This window comes from Meleagris gallopavo, chromosome 5, assembly GCF_000146605.3.
Source record: "Meleagris gallopavo isolate NT-WF06-2002-E0010 breed Aviagen turkey brand Nicholas breeding stock chromosome 5, Turkey_5.1, whole genome shotgun sequence".
In the NCBI taxonomy this organism is placed as follows: Eukaryota; Metazoa; Chordata; class Aves; order Galliformes; family Phasianidae; genus Meleagris; species Meleagris gallopavo.
The window spans coordinates 35550064-35565027 of NC_015015.2; positions in this window are offsets into that span (position 1 = coordinate 35550064).

Below are 14964 nucleotides of genomic sequence, written 5' to 3' on the forward strand. Positions count from 1 at the left end.
TTTTTCCCTGGCACAGGTTGACATAATTGTTTGGTGTTCATTTTCACACCAGCATGCTGTGCAACCTGAGGTCCTTCCACACAGTTTGGCAGCGTCAGGGGCTGCATGACGTAGTACTTTCTCATTAGAAAACTTGTATTTGTCACAGCAAATCAGTTTTAATCTGATTTGGCAGTACCTGTTCCTGGACGATGGTGCAGGGGAAGAACTCTGTGCTCGCTCAGCACTGGCTACTCTCCAGTTCTGGGAACCCAGCATCACCATAGCTCTCCCTGCACTCAGCTTCGGTTGAGGATCTGGACGTTGTCTTGTCCCTTCATCAAGTCCTTGAACCCCTCTTAATGGTGCCCATCAGCTCTGCAGGGGGTTCACTCACTCATTCCTCCCATTAGGGATTGTGTTTTTGAGTCTCTCTGGAAGTATTCTAGCAGAGGCTGATACCCATCACTCTGGCTTGCTGATTATTTTCTTTAAATTGTTTGCTTGCTTTTTGCATAACTACAAAACCAAAAAAGAAATAAAAGTCCTCCTGGACCCCAGCAAGTTATGGGGTAAGGCTTCCAGCCCAGGAAAAGTTTTCTGCCCAGCTTAGTGTAATTCTCAAGCAAAGACTTCAAATGCAGGGGATTTTCACCCCACTGTAAGGCCCCTTCTGCACAAAATGGCTTGAAAGGCTCCAGACATGACAGGGATCTGGTCAGAAATGTTCCTGCCCAAATTCCTATTGCCAGCAATTTCTTAAGGTTGCCCTCAGAAGCAGGAAATAAAAAATAGCAGCAAGTGCTTTGGGACTGTTTGCTTGTTTGCACCCCTTCTCCATTGCCTCCACCTGATTTCCAAGCTGCAGCAGCTTATGCAACAACTCACACCCCCAAGGGGCCAATGTCAGGGGGATCGAGCCAGGACCTCTCCCTCCCGCCGGTCAGGCCCCATGTCAAAACACATCTGACTCCCAGGAAGGCAGTGGAGCCGCATCCTGAGGCTTGCCAGTGCCAGTCAGCTGCTGTTTGAACCAAGTCCTGACCGCAAAATCAAAAGTGGGTCCAAAGAAAGCTGTAAACAGTGTGCAATGAGCCATTTGAAGGCAGCTGATGCCTCATTTGGGGTGACATGTTGTGGCTGATGAGTGTGGATGATGTGGGGTTTTCGATAAGTGCCTCATCAGTATCCTCATCATGATCGTGTTGCTCAGCCACGGCGTGTGCCCTGACTTGATTGTAATTGCCTGAATCTGCTCCTGCTGCTCAGGAGCGCACAGTAATATGCAATAAAACAGCAAGAAGTGAATGTTAACCATCTGAGTTCTGACATGGCTGCTGGCAGTTCAAGTTTTCCATTAAGGACAAAAAAAAAAAAATCTATATATACACATAAATATGGATATATAATTGCATGTTCATAATAATAATTGTTTGTATATGCAATAAACTCCTTTTATAAATAATGTATGATGGCCATATACAGATACATACCTGCATGTGTCTGTATACATTCTTCCCCCAACACCTGTATATAATATATAGTAACAAGTATCGCATGCTCATGGTGTGTAGGTAAACAGCACTGGGATGGAGAGCCTTGGGGCCATACTTGGATTGAAATTTTTAGTAACATAAGTAGAACCTGTAGTTAAGTCTATGCAGGGGCTTCATAAATCTTAATAACACGTGTGCATACAAATAAGTAATTGATTTTTAGATGCAGTTAATCTACTCATGTAAATGTGTGTGCGTGTACTTGTGCAGGTGTGTGGGGGGGCAAGGTACACATGCATATGTGCTTCGTACGTACTCTTTGGAAAGAAATCAGTGCATTTTCACAAGTTAACAAGTTCGGATTAATTCCATAACATCACTGGCTTGACAGAAAAAAAAATAATAGTAACAATGGAAAAGCAAAACAAAAATATTTTAGAAGCTCATGTGTGTCAGGCAGAGGTGTTGAGGACTTGCACCCAGTGGGAGCTCTTCAGAGCAGAGACTGTCTGTGAGGTGGGAACAGTTGGTTCTCTGTGAGGTCCCTTTGCATGGGGGAGTCCTGCAGCCAAGTTTGTGCCTGTCAGTGGCAAAAGAAGTGACAGTTTTGCAGATGACTTGTTAAAAACAGAATTCAGTCAGAATGTGGGCTATGCCCTCTGTTAATAAATCAGTGGCAATTATTGTGTTCTTGCCTTTAAACTGTGCCTATACCAAAATTACATTCACATTAGGTCAGGGAGATAACAAAACATGTTTATGGTTGTGTAGTTGTAATTTGTGATGTTTCCATCTAATGCTACACTTTGGCACTTAACATGGATTTTCTATGCAGCTGTTTTTATGTCATAGTTACATAGATATTCAAGTAATAAAATTTACATAGGCAAGCTTTGTTTGCAGTCAGTTAATGCCTACTGGAAGGAACGCGTGGGTTTCTTTCAGTTCCACCGTGTTATTTAATCATTTCAGTGAAAGTGCACAAAAATGTTTTGCAAATGTTATTGGCAGCTGCTGGTGCTGCTGAGCATTGTCCTGAGTGCTCAGTGCCTGCATGCAGCGGCGACCACTGTGAAGAACCTCACCCCATTCCAGCTGCACTGATCCAGAGGGATCCTCATTACAGTGAGGAGAGAGAGGAGAGGGGTTGTCATGTGCAGCCCCAAATTCTCAGGGCATAAGAATTTTGAAATCCTTTAGCAATTAATCTCTTTCCCCAGTTGAGAAACCTGCTCTGTCTTGGAAATGCCCTCCCTGTCTTTATTATTGAAAAAAAATCTGTACAATTATACAGTCTAAGTCTGACCATTTGAGAGGTAAGATAATCGTAATTGTAAATACTTCTGTTGTCATGCATGATCATGTGGACTCACTGTTGTAACTTAAATACATTAACTTTAACCCTTTTTAATTATGGATTTAGCACAATGCTGATGGAGTTGTTTCCCGATTCCTGCATTCACCCTGAGCCCCTCTTTATATTCAAAATATGTAGAAAAATAGAGAGGAATTCCAGGGAGGATAGAAAACACTGAGAAGTTGGAAGGATTTCTTTATGAGGAAAGATTAGAGGGATGAAATGGGGAGCTTTAGTTAAACGGGATTACAAGCAACTAATTTGAGCAGCGTTTACAGTTTCAGAATATGAAAGTCATCGCTCGTATTAAATTAACTAGGCTTCATTCTCAGCTTTTGTATATCTGATACTCGATTGCTGCTTTTCTAATATATAATATAAAAAAAGTGCTTCATAGTATCAACAGTTGTGATTTTTCACTGTTGTAAGAAAATATTCAATATTTATAACAGGATCCAACTATACAAAGTGTTTTGATGAGGAATGGTATTTCTTGGCTTGGTAAATATTGATACAGACCAGTAACAAGAGATTTTTTAAAAGGGAAGAGTAGCTGAACAAAATCCCAGGCTTCCCCCCAGTAGCACCTATAGGTAGAAAGGCAACTTTTCAAAAAGTGTACTGGGATCTCCACTGAAGAAACACTGACTGCTAAGGTGGGTTAAGAAACTAGACAAAATTTATCATAGAGAGCAATCCTGAAAGCCCCAAGTTATGCAGTTTTGTTCTTTAACAAGGTCATTCTTGCACTTGGTGGTTTGCTTTTCTTTTTTAAATAAGTGAGGCATTTCACTCACATGCACACAAACAGCTCTGGATTATAGATTGTTTTGAGAAAAATTCTGTTTCAATCCTTTGCAGGGAATTTCTAAAACTTCAGGAAGCGACAGTATGTGTCTTGAAAAGTTTTCACGCTAATTTAAATTACCTCTGAACCAAAAGCTTTGCACAAGTTTAAAACAAAATTAATAGCGATGAACCATGCCACACATCTTAGACAAATCGCAGAACTTTCAGTACAGAATATTATTTATTAACTTTACGAGATTAATGCATCTTTACAAGAAATCCTTTCTTAAGAAATGGAGGGTAAACAATTCTTTCAGACTGAAGTTTCTACTTACGGCCCAGAACAAGAAAAATTGTCATTTTTTCTCCTTGAAGATTTGTGCAACGTCAGAATTCCTTTGCATTAAATAATTTCTCCCTAATAATAAGATATAAAGGAGAGTACCAAACTAATAAACAAACGAAAGCAGGATGAAAACCTAAGATTCAGTTATTATAAATCAATTGTAATAATACTTTTTTGTCTCTAGCCCTTGTGCTCTTAATCAAATGCTCTGGCCCAGATTTGTTAATTTCTCTCACTTTGAGCCCCTGTTCCTAGTCCTGTCAGTGCGAGGAGAGGCCACCATATTTATCATGTTTGGATGCTGCTTCTATCCCAAAAGTCGTGTTGTTATCCCCTCACATGCAGAAATGATCCAAGAATTCCTGCTAGATTCAAGTTGGGCAGCAAATTTCTCTTTCCCTCCCCTTGCAGCCCTCCTTTCCTACAACACACATGCAAGTACCCTAAGTTTTGCTTTTTTCTGAGTAAGCAGTGCTCCCAGAAGAGTGGATATAACTGTCATGTGGGCTACATGCAATAAGCAGTGCGCCATCCCCAAAATGAAAGCATTTTTCTGAGACCTTAGTTTTGCCTGAACTGGAATAGCAGTGGCCAAATAAAGAGTTAATCATTGGTAATCATGGAGGAAACACTGGAAATGAAGAATGGCACTAGATAAGAATTAGATAAAATAAGATTGTCCAATAGATTTTCATTCACAGCTCCTTGAAAGGTGAAGATGCATAAAAACTTTTTCTTTAAGAAAGCTGTAAAGTCAAACACTTAATTAGAGCTATTAAGAATTATACTTTTTCACTGCTTGTGTGAAAGCTTCAAGGAACAAATGGGTCAGTGTTGTCCCTTGCACACTGGTTGTATGTCTTCTCTCTATTCTGGTGGGATGGCTCTGAAAGGACTGTGTCAATGCCCACCTGCGAGAAGCTTCTTCATCACTCATCTCCCTCATGAGTTTCACACTCGCCCTTTTCTCAGGGCTTGTTTTCCTGCTCAGGGCTTTGACTTCTGCCCCTGACTCTTTTCCCAGAGCCCAACATCTCTCAGGGCACCAACGGGGCTGTGTGAACTTTTACCATTCTTTTTATGTTTTCTGTGCAAAGGCCTCAAACTTTTGTTTGTTTTACATTCATTCTCTGGGCAGGGAGCACACCTCAGTCTGCTGTGGTCAGGTGAATTATTTTCTTGCTCAGTAATAGTGAGGGAAGGGATTCTTTTTGCCTTAACCTGCCAAATGTTCTTTCTGGTTTCTCTCTTCACCCATGTCCCAGATATTTTCATGTCCTTGAGATAACGTCAGAGATAAGGGGTTACTTAACTCTGTCAAATTGCAGCATTTGTTCTATACAATGTATAACTGCCAAATATTTATGCGACTAACATTTGAATTCAATCATACTTTAGCAGTGCAAAGATGTGATTAGTCTCACCAGAATGTAATTTTTATAATGGACGTGGCTCCCACTTTCCAGTGAAGATTTAATAGCTGAGTCCTGCAGGGAAGTCTCCATTTACTGAACTTTTATAGCTGTAAAAATATCCTAGAGTACATTCCCTAGCATGCAGCATGGCACGACACAGAATTTAAATGATATGTTATGTTCAAAATGAACAAAGTACTGTCAAACAGTACACCTTTTTTTTCCGACCCAAATCACATCAGCTACTGGTCCTGATAGCCAGCAGGGCTCAGGTGCTTGGGAGCAGCCTTTCCCCTCTCCAGCCAAACGATGTGGAACAGGGGTTGAGAGGCTCACAGCGTGCTCTGGGGGAAGCCCCAAACTTTCCGCACCACCCTTCACACTGCAAGAGGCCTGTAGAAAGCTCCGCTCCCACCACTAAGAAGAGAGCGTCCTGCTGGAGGCAAGGCTGCTGGGGGGGACCTGGAGGGGCAGCTGCTTGAAGCTCTCTCTCACCTTCAGTGGCACAGCACAACTACGAAGGTGGCAACCTCTCATGGGTCTGAGACACTGTGCTTCTAGGAATGTAGCTACTTGGTGTTGAACCTACTCTACCCCAATGCACACAGAGAGAGGAGAGTAGCAACAATGTGTGTCCTTCCCATGAAGGTTCTGAGGCCTACCACGATCCCAGTACCCTTCTGCACAGACTCGTACTATATTGTCTCCTGGAGAAAAGCCCAAGCATATCCCAGTCTGGTTGTTAAACAGGCATACTTTTTGACCCCTTCACACCGGTGCTCTCAAGAACAGAAACGGGCTCCTGAGCCATGAGACAGAGGGCAGAAAACCATTTACACATCAATGCACTTGCAGAAGGAGAAATGGGAAAAAAAACCACAGCAGAATCATGTTAAAATCAAAACCCCACTACTGTGTGTGATATTTTTTCACAATTAAGTCATCTGAAAAAAAAAAGGTATTGCTGCTTTAGGACAGAAAATCAGCAACAGGAATGTACGTAATATGTGTTATCAGTGACGATGGTGAAGACAGTCAGTGGGCAGCTGAACTGCCTTTCAGTGAGGACCAACAACTCACTCAGACTATGTTTCTGATACAAGTAGCCAGGCATGCAGTATCTGTAGAATCAGCATCCTCTTATGAAAGGACTCCTGCGAATCCTGCAGGAGCATTTCAGTACTAGATGGTGTTGCTATGGGCACCAGAGGGAAGCTTAATATAAGAGAAACTGTCTTAGGAATTCATGGGGGATGGGTGTAAACATAAGACGTAGGTGGTAACTGGAATGTCCCTGGCACTAAGAAGCAAATACCATTTTGGGGTTTTTAAATACTCTGTTAGTAGCATCCTGGTGCGGTTCTTTTAAGTGGAAAAATATAAGGTTACAAATAGTCAAGTTTCCTAAAGTAAAATATAGATGAATTGGTAATAAAATTCAATTAACTGTATCCCATATATTATAGGCATATTGAAATCTGGATGCTTCAGAAATAATTCCTCTGTAAAAACAGATTATAAAAGAGGAACAGAAAGTGAGGGGATAGTAAGAACTGAAGTTCCCTGTCAGACTCCTGAATAAGAATCCCACTCAATCTTTGAGAACAATTCAAACTTCAGGCAAAAAAAAACATCAGCAACAACAACAAAACTAAAAAAAAAGCTGGCAAAGGACACCCAGACAATTTAATTCATGCCTAAATTTCTTCTGTTCTGACTGTTCTGCCAGTGTAAACTATGTAAGTGAACAAAAAAAAAAAGAAGTAACCAGTGTAGAATAATGGCAAGTGTACCTCAAGATAGACAAAGAGAATGCAAAATTAAGTTATTGATGTGAAAAGGATGAGACAATGAGCCCCTCTCCGCAAGATACCTTTAGAGAGGATTCCATTTCAGTGCTTTATTTCCCGCTTGCTTGCATTATTTTTCACTGACGTGTCCAAAGAAAGCCTGAAAGCCTTTTATTATTTCTTATTTTCTTTTTTCTTTTTAGTACGTGGCATACATTCTTTTTTATTATTATTATTTTCCTGCCAGTGTTAAAGCAGTTCCCGTTTATCTAGTTTGTTTCTGACACCTAGCTGTGATCAACAATGCTTCCCACTGAATCACTTCTTTCATCTATTCAGCTTCTGTTATTTCCCTTATCTCATCTCCCCCTTCACCAGCTTACCTCTCATTAACCCTCAGGGTTCCAAACACACTGCATCTCTCCCAAAGATACATATTTTTATTCAGACGTAAGTCATTCTTGCTTGCTAGCCTACGTTTCCATAATTCCCTAGCACAATAGCTGTGTGTAGTACATACTCTTTATGTTACAGTGAACAATAAACCTAGACATTAATTTATCCTTATACATTGTTCCACTTCACCTTTTTTCCCTCACTGAACCAGCAGTCACATAAAAACTCATTTTCCTCTCAAATAGGAAACCGTTCACTCTACATGCAAAAATCTGCTTGGCTAGCAGTTTTGTTTGCCTAACCAAACTATTGTTTCATAAGTCATTTTAGCCTATAGCAATGTATTTAAAATCACTTCTTAACTTTTGAAATTAGTGGTAGTGATGATATATTAAGCTATATTTCTGTTTAGATAAAATTCATGAGGTTTTCTAGAAAATAAGTACTCTCAGGTATGACAATAAATATAGGACTCATTTTCCAATGTGCAACTGTTTCGACATTTCTGAGGATGAAAAATATGCAAAACTCCTGAGCTTCAGCTTTAACTTTTGTGACTGACAGTAGTGAAGGCGGATGGAAATATGACCAATTTTCCACGCAGATTTCTGTTGTTACTATCACTTAAATTACCCGGGCAACCCAGTTCCAATTTTGAAATCCTTTCCCAGGTAAAATCCTTATAATGATTCTGGAATTATATGCTGAATACTGTAAGGTGAAAGTGCATATTCTGTTGCACAGACAGAGAGAAAGCTCATTGCTATTTCTGTTAAATAAAATACTTGCCAATAAGCTTATGTGGATGTTTATTTTTAAGAAAAAATAATGTATGGAAGATTATGTAGATAATTTCAGAACTCATCAGGAGTGTGTAAAAAGAAAACATTTTGGAAAACATCTGTGTTCCTTTCTAATTCAAACATTATTAGTGTTGGTTTTCAATAGAAGTTAACATTCGTGGAAAGTATTTGCTTTGTTAACACATTAAGGGGTGAGTTTAATGGAATCATGTGGGAGGTTTTATGTTCTGTAGGAAATTAAAATGTGTGAACGAGTTCATCTGTTTGAACCTAAAAACAAATGATTGGAGGATTCGATGTTTATAAATGACAAACAACATTTTGGGGCTTAAGTTTTGTTTTTTTAAATGAGGCAACATTTCCCGATTTTATGATGTAAATAATCATCATCATTTAACTGATTCAATATCTTCCATTAACAAAATGAACAAACAAATACTTTAGAAAATGATTGTAGTTTTCAAATTTTCATGTAAAGGTTTAATAATGGTTTATGGTAAACTTTTGCAAAATTCTAAACTTCTAGGGCCATTCAGTGTGCTCTTTTGAAAAAAATTCCAAGAACACTGCCATAGACATTAAAAATAATTGGTATCACTGAAATTCTCAAATTTGATCCAGGAGCAAAATAAATATTTTAGTTACATTGTTTGCAAGTAGCCCTTGGTAATTTAGTCATCGCAGATTCTCAGCTATGTATAGCTTAGAGTCTCATTCCCCTTATATTTATTACTTCAAAAGGGTAGTTTTCTATTATACAGGAACTTATTGCTGCATAAAAGGTTTAATTGAGCTCCTTTTAAAGTATCATGATTGTCACTATAAAATCATGCATCTGCAAAAAGCGCATTTACAGAGAACTTACAGCTTTAAATTTCACTTAGGAAAAAAAGCCTTACACTTTCCTGCGGGTTTTCAATGCAGATTTACTATAAAATAAGTGAATAATAATACTAGGTTATTTTGGAAAGTGTTCTTTCATGCAATCACTGCATTTAATACAATCCCAAAATGGCAGCCCAACAGGTGGTCTTTTCACAGGGTTAAGCCAAAACAATTGGAACAAAAAGGACACCAGAATCTAATGTTCTTCAGAATTTAAAAAGCTGTTCACTTTCCTTTGTTAATTTTCAGATTTAGCCATGTTCATTATTGTTGAGCCACAAATGCAGGACATTCTTTTTTGACATTTTGCCATAAATAGACACTGACTGAGGCTGACTAGCCAGCTAGCTGTTTTGTCACATGCAAGCGGAAACTACTTATTAACAATGAGTATGCATTCTTGGTGCCTCAATGGCTGAGGAAAGCACCAGTTTTGACATGCTGCAAATGTGGCAAAGTCTAGGTTAACAAAAGTGTGGTTGACAAAGGATGAAGTTTCTCTTCCTATATTTTCCTCAAAGTAAGTATTTAATTCTGGCCTAATGAATTTGCCTGGAAGACTGGGTGTCACGTTGACAGGCTCTTGAATGTCTGAAAATATACTTCTGCATTGTGGACTCTCTTTGGAGGGAACTATTAGTTAACCAGCAATTATGAATATCAGAGGTGAAATCTAAGATGAAATACTTGTTTCTCAGTATTTTAAAAGTTGTAAAAGTTCCTTGTTGCAGTGATCTCAGTCTCAACATGTGTAACAAAAGATAGACCCACTCCTATGAGTCTTTAATGATGCAAGGAGCCTTTGCAACCTCCTTTATTGCACTGCAAGGAATTACACAAGTGGTGGGCACGTTGGTGGATCAAGATATTTTTCCTCCTATGGATGAAGAAATGTGTAAAACACACATTCTGTACAAAAGGCAGAGCTAAATCTGAATTCACTTGTTTGAATAGCGTAACTGAATTTCTCTTAAAATCTTTAAATACGCTGAGTGGGATCCTCTTCTGCTGATGTATAATCTAGAAGAATGGAGTTTTAAAATGGAATTAAATAGATTATTAATGAAGTATTTTAGAATGAATTAAGAGTTATTGTTTGTTTGGTTGGTTGGTTGGTTTTGTTTTGTTTTGTTTTGTTTTTTGTTTTGTTTTGGCATTTCCAGCTGAATTCTCAGGCTTTCCTCTGCCATTACCTTTCGGATTCCCCCATGCTGAATTGGACAACCAAGGAATTTCCTGGCTCCTTGTGGGCTGGCTAGCTGCGTATTCAGAGTGCTTCTGTCTTGGAAAGGGATGCATCAATATCTTGTATGTCTCTACTAACAGAGCACAAGTCATTGTTAAGGAGATTGGCTGCCCACCCCACTCTGAGTGGCACTCAGCAGCAGACTGGGAGCTTCAAGTCATCCTTAACAAAGTCATCATGTCTTCACTGAGCCAATATTGCAGATCCATGTAGGTTGCTCTGAAAGTAATTCTTCCTGTGTATTTCCATAGAAATGATAACAAATACAAAGAGCACAATAATACTATTTGATAAAGAAAATGCACAGCTACAAAACACTTTTTCAACTTAGTCACCACCATTAGCTATGCGTTCTCACAAGTGATGGACAAGAGCCTGCATGCCATACTCGTAAAAATTTGCACCAGTGGAGGTGACCCAATGTTGCTGTTGCCTCTGCTGAAGCGTACCACCTGCTGCCTCACTGTGCTCACATCCACTGGCTGTTCTCCATAAATGTTCAGCAAGCACTGAGGAATGGCAGTGAGTGCCATTTTTTCCTCCTGGAGGAATGCAGTTTTGTCAGACTGCCCCTCTGCTGCCATCTGTCAACCAAAATTCCATAACAACTTATTTAAATCAATTTCTCAATTCGTAAGAATATGGAATTATACAAAATATCTACTTTTGATTTTTTTGCAAGTTTAAACTCTAGGGAAAATAAAAGAATTCTCTTTGAATGGAAATGCTTGTTGAAAGGAAGAAAAGTGGGAGTTGCAGGAGATGGAGAAACTTCATTAGAATAAATCAAATAGCACTGAAAGTCAATTAATGCAGAGGTAGAAGCATCCAGCTTTACCTCTCTCCAGACAGCAGTAAGTCTTGCAAATTTAGCTGTCAGAAATGATTGCTTTGTTTTTGACAAGTGGCATTACTTCCTCTTATACTGGAATTAAAATTGATTGAAATTGATTCATGACTTTTCAATATTTTCTGCATTCCTTTATTCCTTTCAATTTGGAAACATTATTTCAGAGAAATAAACACAAGTATAAAAAGCATATATTTTTTTCTTTTTTGCTCCTCTCAGGCATTTTTCATTCTGCAGAATTATTAAAACACAGTTTTACTAGAAAGTTTGCTTATTCTAGATAATGCTAGGTGTTGTAGCACAATTTTAAGTGCTGAAGGACCCAAACACATCCTTGAACACATCTTGATGTATCATCACAGCAACCTTGTGAGACAGAAAAGCTTTATGATCCCCATTTACCAACAGAAAGCTGAAGGATGAAGCATAGAAAGGTCAAACAATTTGCACAGAGACTCACTGGTAAATTGTGGGTGTGCTGGGAACAGGATTTGTCTCTGCTAAATCTCAGCAGCACTAAACACAAGAACATCTTTTCCTCCAGAATTTAAGTTTGTATTCATCTAAGGGAATTCTTTGTGTTTTTTTTTTTTTCTGCTCCCTTTGCTGCTACTCCTTGACTGCAAAACCACCCACAAAACCAAGGCAACTTGCTGTAAAATGGAGATATCTATGTCCTCATAAAACAAGACACCAGACTTCTTCACATGGTCAAAGCAGTAAATAATGGGAAGACCACCAAAAGCATGGCCAAAGAGGGAAAGATGAGAGCAGCAATCACCGCAAGGGAGAATGAGTGGGTATGGTAGCAGTGACTGCACAGCTGGATCATCATACATGAGAATGACTAAAATAAATCACAGCAGCTGCAGTCACAGAGGGTATGCTGGGATATGGTGAGGGGTACTGGATGGTGGAAGGGGGCTAAGGCTCTTGGTATAAAGGTGTATGTTTTTTTTTGGTGTGTTGAACCTGGTAAACCTATTTTTCTGATGCTGTACTAAATCTATTCTTCAGGAGTAGGCAATGCTTGCCTGTGTCATCATGTGAAGCTGGACCGTGGTGTTCTCCTTTGGCTTATCCTGCATCGTTTTGGTCTCTTCCCTATCATCATGGCTGCATCTGCTGGCTAAGTATCTTCTCTTCTGCTGTTCTGCCATCTGGAATAAGCTTATTTTGTCTCTTGTTGACTTTGCCTTTTCTCGAATTGCATTTGAAATACCTTTTCACCCTCGCTGTACTAATTTTTCTCATTCTCTGCTGTTTCCTTACCTATTAATTAGGTTAGATGTATGCAGTGCATGTTTTAACATAGATGAAAGACAGTACAATAACATTTGCACATACAGATCTATATTAAAGCAGAATTCACAGGTCAGGATGATTTGCTCATTGTGTGTTATTGCTGTAAAATCAAAGCAGAAGTGAAGCACTTCCTCTAAGTGTAGGTTTTGAACTGATACTTCACTCAATATGTGCATGAGGGTGGGTCAGCACCTGCTGTCTGTAGGTAAAAAGCAATTGGTCTCAGCATCTTTTTGCATTCTGGTTGATTCAGTGTTCCAAAACATCTCAGCTTTGTAGTGTTTTTCCTCCTTTGTTATTTGAGGCATACAAAATGGTTAGTTTTGATAGTGACCACTCTAAAGAAGAACCTCTGATTCAACAATGTAAGAAACACTTCTGTTATATGCGGCTGCAACATGCCAGCTGAGCTTTCCTGCTGTGGTGAGGAGCTCCTTTATTTGGCTTCCTTATGTTGCAGTATATAGCCCAAGCAAGCCTGAGGTTGCTTCTTGTTGCAGCTGTAACTGGAGTTGCACATTCTGTCCAGCCAACTGGACAGGCTGCCTACAACATAACACCAGGCTCTTGCCACCACTTCATGATGCTGTTCTTTGGTGACAACAAATTCTGAAAAATTGGCACGTAAACAAGCCAATTACCCATGTAACTTTTTTACTTTCATAAGTTTTGTTGAAGAAAGGGCTCAGGATTTGAGCTTGCTTCAATGTACCCTCTTGGCAACAGAAGTCGGTGGCCCTTAAAAGTTCACATTAGCTTTCTTCAGATTAACTAGTATTGGCTGTTGACATGCATGAACTATTGACTACCTATTGCAGGATTGGGATTATCGAGTGAATAAGGATGCTTTTGTCGTTCTTTGAATGAGTTGGACAATTCATGGTCTATGGTTAAAAACAATCCCTTATGTCTAAAGACACTTAAAATGCAGCTTATTCAAGCTTCTCCCTTATACATCCAGAAGACCCCCAGATGCAAACCACAGCAAGAGCTAGTTTTGCAGGGCAGGGCTTGGCTCGTAGAATCCTTACTCATGTCATGTGCTTCCACAAGAAAGGGGAATGTACAGTGCAGAATACCAAGGCAGCTCCTGATCATTCTGACAGCTCAAAAGGAAGGGGAGGGCATCAGTCGCATGCAAAAACCTATACGCATAAACTGTATATAAAATAGCTGTAGTGGAAATACTAAGTCACAGCCTGAAACAGTGATTGAGCACCTGATGGGAAGGCAGGGCCAACCCAGGGGAGCTCAGCTGCATGCAATGAGTTCCCTCCGAATGTACCTGAGAGACCAGAAGGGGTGGAGCCAGGGTTCAGCCCTTCCCAGACCTCATTTAAGGGGTGGCGCTGGAGGTGAGGACATCTCACTAGAGATCCCTGTCTACAAGAGGCCTTCTAAAGGTAGGCAGTTTTTCTTCCTTTGTTTCTGCATTCATGGGTGCTGCATTTGGGCTTGTTCTCATTTGCTTAGCCTAGGATTGTGCCACTCTGCTGTACTTTCCATCGCATTGTCACATTTCAGCATTACAATAGTGTATACCTGTATAGCTACATGAGGCATCCTAGTAGGTTTATGTGCAGGCTTACCACAGGTACAGAACAGGCTACAGAGACACTGGTCTTATTCTCTCACTAGTAGGAGCATAATCCTGGTTTTCAGTCAAATGAGTCCGTGACAATTGATTTAGCCTGGATGTTGCTACAAAACTTAGTAATAAGAGAGCATAGTGTAGAACTGGTAAAATAGGTCATAATTAAGTAAGAACTCTTATTATATTTATGTATAAACAACTTATTTGTATTCATAGTGGATTGTCTCTGCAAATCTATTCTTGTCTCAGAGCCAAATAGAAATTATGTCATTGTTATGTTTAGGTGAACACTGCACTCATGTTCTCCTCTGTTTGGCCTTGAATAAAAATCAGAACAACAATAATATAAATGGTATGAAAGTAGTCATGAGCAGTAGCCCATCTGTACTGGACAGAATTCTACAAATCAATTAGATGATCATAAAAAGCTAAACAGATGTGGATGAATCAACTGTGGAAATAAAATAGATTGAACTCTTGCATTTATTGTTTGTGTATAACCCTTTTTAATAACTAAAATGGGTAAATTACACTAATTAACCTTTAAAAAATTTAGATGATTTATAAATAATAGCTTTAAACAATGCCTATTCTTTTCTTTGTTACTAAGTGTTTTGTCCGTGACAAGGCATAGCTTCATTAGAAGATACTATAGAGAGAGTTGTTTAAGTATGTGTTTTTTTTGTTTTTTTATATTGTTGTTTTTTTTTTTT